The 7,406-nt window shown below is 37.8% G+C and overlaps 1 long non-coding RNA gene across 1 annotated transcript in view; it reads left to right on the top strand.

Annotated features, from left to right (window-relative positions):
- Window positions 1–544: 544 nt before the first annotated feature.
- Window positions 545–7,406, top strand: part of LOC150080749 (uncharacterized) — a 62,671-nt gene continuing 55,809 nt past the window's right edge. Inside the window, exon 1 of the long non-coding RNA XR_016547398.1 lies at window positions 545–946. This is a non-coding gene — a long non-coding RNA (uncharacterized LOC150080749). The remainder of the gene's footprint in view (window positions 947–7,406) is intronic.

Here is a 7,406-nt window from a genome sequence, read left to right as displayed (position 1 = left end):
TAAAGTATTACAAAAATTCAGAAATTAATAAACAAGTGGTATTTATATAAAGTTTGCTTAAAAATCACTTGATACTCTATCTAATATTCTAAGCTGAAAAATTAAATTTAGAATGTAGGCCCAACTAGAGCTAATAAATGAATGTTCTATAAAATGTTCTAAAAGCATATACAACTTATATGAAAACGAATACATAATCACAAATTATTTAACTAACAGTTATATTGAAGGAGTTAGGAGTTATGTTTCTAACCTGTTGATTTTCCTTTTTTCAATCGAAATCAGTAAATCTGTCGCTCAGATTGACAGCATCCCAAACAAAAGGAAGAAATTTCATCCACCTACACTCCACCGATTTTTTTAAGGCCCGCCTCGATTCTCCCACACCACTTTTTAAAGCATCCGTTGTCGTGTACGATTCTGGAGATCTGATTGGCGCTCCACGCAGCTACGTCACTAGCTTTCAGGAGAAAGACGGTGAAAGGGGTGGGTTGAAATTTTGAACAATAACTGTAACAGGACAGCCTTTAATTGGAGCAGATATTTCGCAGACATCGGGTGCCGCTTTATAAAAAGGACCCCAAAGCACTTGTATCAGCTATCCTGTCACAACGTGCAAGGCGCAGCTGTCTTCTGTTCGCACTACCTTCCGTACAACCTCCTTCATCACGTGAGCGTTACCACTTGTCGCACATACTTTGTAGAAGAGAAACTCTTCTCTAATTTGTTCGGATCGGCCCAGCCCAAGCTTCGCAAAGATGAAGAGTTCTCAGTATTGTTTTCTTGTGGCAGGATCGTTGATCGCGCTATTAAGTCTGGTGTCCAGTATGTCTCTTGCTAAATCGCTGGACTGCCAGGATTTCTGCAGATAAATGAGCTTTGGCGGTATCCTGGGAGACTGTAACTGTGGATTTTAGGTATTCAACAAAAAAAGAGCTCCGAAAGAGTAAGCTAAGAGTTTTGCATTCATTGTATAGTTAATAGTGGGCGACTGATCACTTTTGCTTCTTGTTATTACCAAATTAATTAGGATACAGATAGTTAAGTAGTTTTTATTCGTCCTGATGACTGCGTACAACAATCCACACATAAATCCACACATTCTGTACCTAATTATCACCATAGTTGGCACTTGGAACGTTTGCATGGCAATTTTTTCCATCACTTTTAACTGCGTCGACTATAAAACGTGACCTAAATAACAAAATATTGTTATCTGAAATAATGAGCGTGAAAATAACTGAAATTACAACAGCCAATAGAAACTATAGTCATCATAGCGGTAGGTGTACTAGGAAATTCTTAATCAATAAAAAATTGCGAAAATTTTTGACAGAATAAAATTTCAATTTTTATTTATACTAATATTTATTTGCGACACTTTCACGGCTGAAATATGCAAAATTCTATTTGTTAATCAGTAATTCTTGGTTTAGTTTGTCTCCAATCTCTCTTCTAGATGGTTCTTTACTGTATTTCTTGCTATAGTATTCCCAAATTTTGTATATTTTTGCTCTTTTATGAAATATGATTTGTTTGATGTTTTGATTTCAATCTAGCGTATTGATCGAGGTTCGAATCCCATTGATGAGTCTAGGAATTTTTATGTTTTTCACAACGTGGCTGAGTTCGTATGTCTCAGCTCCAGAAACTCGTGTTTTTCTTCCAGCAAACGGGAAAATTGACCACGAAAGAACATACGCAATTTACAGGCATAATATACACTGCGCAATGGTGAAAGTCACTCATGCGCCTAAAACTGATTACTCTGGGGGAAGTACGACCTGTGCAGTCAGATATGCCGTTTTCTGAGCAGTGCAGACAGGCTGCAAGAGTAGCTCATGGTGTCTTGTCAATGACATACAGGAATTTTTCTAGCAGGAATAAGGAGGTGATTATTCCCTTGTATAAGGCAATGGTTACGCCACACCTTGACTACTGTATACAGGTCTGGAGGCCTCATTTTAGGAAGGATGTAGAGCTGCTGGAACGAGTACAGAGAAGGGCAATAAGATTACTGAATGGAACAAAGAACAAACTCTTACGAAGAAAGGCTTAAGTTTTGCAAATTACAGTGTCTGGTGACTAGGCACCTGCAAGGTAATCTGATAGAGGTGTATAAGGCCTTGAATGGTTTGAGTAAGATCAATGCTGATGGGATCCTTCCTCTTGCTCAGATTACTCACCTGAGGGGACATAAATTCAAATATGAGGAAAGACCATTGTAGAATAGATGTGTGAAAATTTGCCTTTAGCCAGTGGGTGGTTGATTGTTGGAACAAACTTCCATCTGTCGTAGTGGAGCTTAAAGAAGTTCAAGGCAGAACTTGATTTTTTGGCTGATGCTGTATAAGCTTGCTTTCTTGCATAATATGCGCCTACTAATGCTAATGCTCGCTAATACTCGTCATTAAACTTTTGATTTATGTTCAACTTTGAGACAATAGGGTTATCCAAGTTGGTTCTGCCTAAGTTGCTAATATACTTTTAAATTGCACAGAATCACATGAAGAGGTGAATCTGCTACACGCTTAAAAGTCTGATACCGCAAAACATCTGTTTTGAGTCTTACTGGCTTCTCATCAGCAGACGGGTGATCTCTACTAGCGAAGGAATGCCGAACTGTGCATGATGATTTTTTCGAAGTGAATAGCCAAGCGATATATGGAAGTGAAACTTCTGTTTTTGAAATGTCACAATGGATAAAGTGGAATACAGATTAGTGATTCGGTTCCTCTTTCTGTTAGGGAAAACATCCAAAACAATCCACGAAGAAATAGTCGCTGTTTATGGAGGAGACTGCCCAGGTTACAGTGTTGTTGCACATTGGTGTGATTAATTCAAATGTGGAAGAACCTCAGCGCATTATGAAGAAATCCTAGCAAATGCTATAACAGAAGAGAGCATTGCAAAAATTGAGGCATTAATCGTGGAATCTCCACGTTAGTGTCAAAGAACTAGCTGCAGGGTTCCAAATTAGTGTAGACTCTCTGGAGAACAAACACCATCCATCAACAGTTGCATATGAGTATAGTGCTTGCTAGATGGATTCCCTAACTACTTCTGACCCAATTTCCAGAAGAAGGAAAGAGTAAGTACAATATAAACATGGAATGTTGTCGATGTGCCAGGAAAGCAAGAGGAGTTTTTTTAACAGCTAGTCAACATGATGAAACTTGGATCTATCACTATGACCCCGAAACTAAACAAATCTAAAAACAGTGGAAGCATGCAGAATCACCACCCAGCCCACAAAAAGGCAAAGATACAATCAAGGGCTGTCAAGGTGATTCTGTCAGGATCAGTATGGTTTAATAATAACAGATTATTTTCAAAAGACTGTACTGCGACTGTGAAGTATTATTCCAACCTCTTAATAAAGAGGTTGAAATATTTTTATGAATCCTGCTTCCTCTTTTCTGCCCTGAAGTCCTTTCTTCGTGGAAAACACTTTGCTGCTTATAATAAGGTGATTTATGATGCCGAATGGTGGTTAGAAGGACATTTACACTCGGAAGACTTCTAAAAAAGTAGCTGCGGAAGTGTTTAGAGAAGTGGCAAAAATGTGTCATTTTGTCTGGTGACTACGTTGAAAAAACGTAATACATGGGGTTTGTTTCAACCTTCTATCACAACTACTTCTAGGTGAATACAAATATTTTTGAACCTCCCCCCCCCTCGTAAATAGTGTAATGTCAGTGGTCGTATCTTGACAACTGTCTAATGTTAATTAGTGGTCTGCTAAATATTTTATTAGCAAACAGTCATTTGATGTTTTAATAAGAAAAACCACCACGAAATATAAAGCACATTTGCACACTCTTAATAGTATATGCATATATATCGTATTATTAATTTGTTTAAGCATATCACAGATACAGTACGTTACCAAAAGTACTGAAACAATAAGAGAAAAGAAAGGGTCAAGAACGAATAACCATGTAGTCTTCGTGCAACAAGTTTCAACAAGTTAAAACACATTTCGAACGAAATAATCCTCTACTCTTCCAGCGGTCCTACTCTACCTTTAATATGGGCTTCTATCGAGTTCCCAACTCAGTGGGATTCTTTGGAAAATCTGAAGCGGATTTTTCAGAACGATGAAAGTTATTATTATAATGAAAACCCAAATATTTCCTTGTATCGCGTTTCGCACTGGCTGCGTCAAATGTTTTTAACAAAAGGAACCTGACTCAGATGTTGGTATGCCACAGTGCAAACGTGAGACCACTCATGATATTCGACTTCCGCAAAGTGCCTCCCGGTACAGGAAGCATTTGCTTTTATAGCTGCAGCCTTAATGGAATGCAATGGTTCCAGTAGAGAGTGAAGTAATTTTATTGAGAGTACAGTGGGTACTGTAATTTTTATAACTATTTCAAAGCATAATGCAAATGCTATAATCGATTATTTCCATTATGACCTGCATGATCTGAAAGGTGCCATAAAACTTTAGGAGGGTGTTCTACTCAGCATAGGGATTAAGATAATCCCTACTCAGTAGAACACGCATATGGATATACGGACGTAGGTCCGGAAAAGTTTCCCTTTCGAATTTTAGCCCGTTTTCTTATTTTGTACAGCGAAGGTAAGGATGCCTTGACAGGCATCCTTACCTTCTTGAGACTCCTTAAGAAAATAATAAGCTCCTCAGAGTATCTTTTCATAGATCGGACACGTTCGAAAATCCCCGCCGTATTTGGAATTGTTCGACGACAATCCACGATCCCTTATTGCAGAAGTTGTGCATTACAAAACTGGATAGCGTAAACAAGCGCCTTAAAGAAATCCAATTATTTAGATCGACAGATTGCAATCCATGCATTTGGTCTACCTCTACTAAACCAATGGCCGTGATACTTATTATCATGAAATTCTAGAGCAATGAGGCTAAAATGTGCAGGAGGCCCATGATGCATGAATCACATTTGACGGCGTTTTTCAGATTTAACTTCACCCAGAAATTCATGCAGATCATCCTCCAAGAAACGCCTGTAATTTTGGCCATTGAGCTTAGGTTGCAGGAAAAATAAACGAATCAGGCGCTCATCATCAACGGTAATAGCCGAAATGCGCCCTTGAAAAAACGAATAAAGGATCCTCTGTCTTGAAGATCTCTCTAGATAGCAAAAGCATTCTTGGCCAGACTTCGTCGTTTCCAAAAACGACGAAGTCTGGCCACTGTTAATCTCGTTCTATCCTCTATGAATGAAATGACGTCCGCCATGTAATTCAAGCGTTATAATACCGGTTATTCTCTTTAAAGGCAAAAATAATATGGGGATTTAAAATAACAACGGGAATGTTGTTATTTTAAATCCGCATGTTAATTTAAATTCACAAATGATAAACAGAACAACTGAAAAACAGAACAATCGAGGATTCATTTTAAGAACAGTTGCCTCACTCAGAAACAGTTGTTGGATTCGTTCGAAGATTTGTAAGCATGAACAGTCAGGTATGCGAATTGTTCAGATTTACCTATCGTCTTCTGACAGGTGTACTTACCTTACCTTCTTCTATGAAAAAGAAAAGATAAAATAAAAAGAGATTATAAATCTGGAAGGGATATGTTCCTGAATTTGTGTCCGTATGAACTTTTTTCATCCCCATTTTCAGTGGAACACCCTCCCAAATTTTGAAGAGACCAAAAACACTCGGTAGATCTCAGGTTACCCTGAAGATGTCTAATTGCTAAACTTTTCAGTCAGCACTTTCTAAGCTGTTCTTCAGATGGACATCGATTAGTACCCCGCCTTCTCACCAATCTGGTTGTCATTCTTTAAATCGTCTCTAGAAGCTGTAAGTCTTTATTTAGTCGTGGCCTCCAGACCTAAAAACAATACCTGATGATCTCAATGACGATGATGAGTCTGAAAAACGATGATCAGACTGCAAAGATGTTTTGCGGTCTCGCCATCACCTTGTACAGAAAAAGAGTCAATAATACGTATAGCGGGAAATGATTTCAGTAGGCATAAACTCAATGTCCCTCGCACAGAAAATGTATGGCGTAATGCCTTATCAAAAAAGTACTATCCAAAAAATGATAACGCATCATATATTTCCAGCACCATAGAACAAAATGAGTGCTGAAATACCAGAGGAGCATCACTTCAGGTGCGAAAGACTTCGAGACAAAAACTATATTCCTAATCATTGAGTGTCTGCTGAAAAGCCTGAAAAACAATTTATGCTATATTACATAAATATGTGCATAATAAAAAGAGCCCTTGATAAAAATGATCAATCTCATAAGGCAACACAAGAAAGAGAGAGAGAGAGAGAGAGAGAGAGAGAGTGGGTGTTTGTCTGACTATTCCCTTCACTCCTCCTCCTCCTCCTCCTGAATATTTGACCTTAGCATTCAGAAATAATAATCTATGAAATATTTTAACCAAATTTAGTACCTTTGAAAATAACGGAATATTTCTTTACATTTATTCAAGTAACAAGTTGATTATTCTGATAAAGTTTTATTGCATTACTTCATCATATTCCTCCAGAAATCTAATTTATATTTCAATTTTCCTTGGTTCGGCTTCTTTAATTTGTTACGAGTAATTACCGTAATTACAAACAGTCGCCTCCTTAATTCTTGACAAGTTCATTTCGACAATGTTCACACTCTAAGCGACTATGGAAATTATATATCTCTAGTTCCAGTGGACTCATTTTCAAGGAACCTTTTAAAACACAATTTTTCCATTTGTAATAATTATAGCACACGTGTATGTTCATTAAGATGGTCAATCTTTCTCGGCTGATTATGCGATTGATAAGCAATTAAAATTCGGCAGGTTGGAATTGAACACTTATTTCCGTTTGAAACTTTATTATCTTTGTTCAGAGAAAGAGGCTGTTGTTTCTTGTGGAAGATGTACATATATTTTATTGTTGCTGCCAGTTTAGACAAACTCAACTGGGTTAACGGTCAACAAGGCAAGACGTAACTTAGCATAACAGAGGCAACTTAAATATTCGATTTGATACCAGATTGGGAACACTCGTATAATCGACTCTCAAAGAGAGCGTAACGTATTCTAAAAGCACCAGTTTTGAAAGAAAATGTAAATTGGGTTGTATTCCAAACCTGCTGTCAATTATTATTATGATTACTATTATTATTTCTGTTTATTAATCATGGTTTAATCCTCCTCCCCATACAACGCTGTCCTTGAACAGTGTTGAACAATGTTGAACAAATCAAAGTCACAAGGCTCATGTTTGTATAGGATGGGGGACTCAAAATGCAGCAGGATATGACCATTCGCATTCTTTACTGGAATATAATCGATGTCACCAACTAGTTCCTGCACCATCCATCGCTTATTGATGTCCATTAACGAGCTCCACCTTCTGCTCATCAGGTGGCCGACGTCCAGCACGTACGTCGTCTTCTTACT

Source organism: Mastigoproctus giganteus, chromosome 9, assembly GCF_048544385.1.
Source record: "Mastigoproctus giganteus isolate SK-2022 chromosome 9, ASM4854438v1, whole genome shotgun sequence".
NCBI classification, from domain to species: Eukaryota; Metazoa; Arthropoda; class Arachnida; order Uropygi; family Thelyphonidae; genus Mastigoproctus; species Mastigoproctus giganteus.
This window is presented reverse-complemented; position numbering and strand designations above follow the sequence as displayed.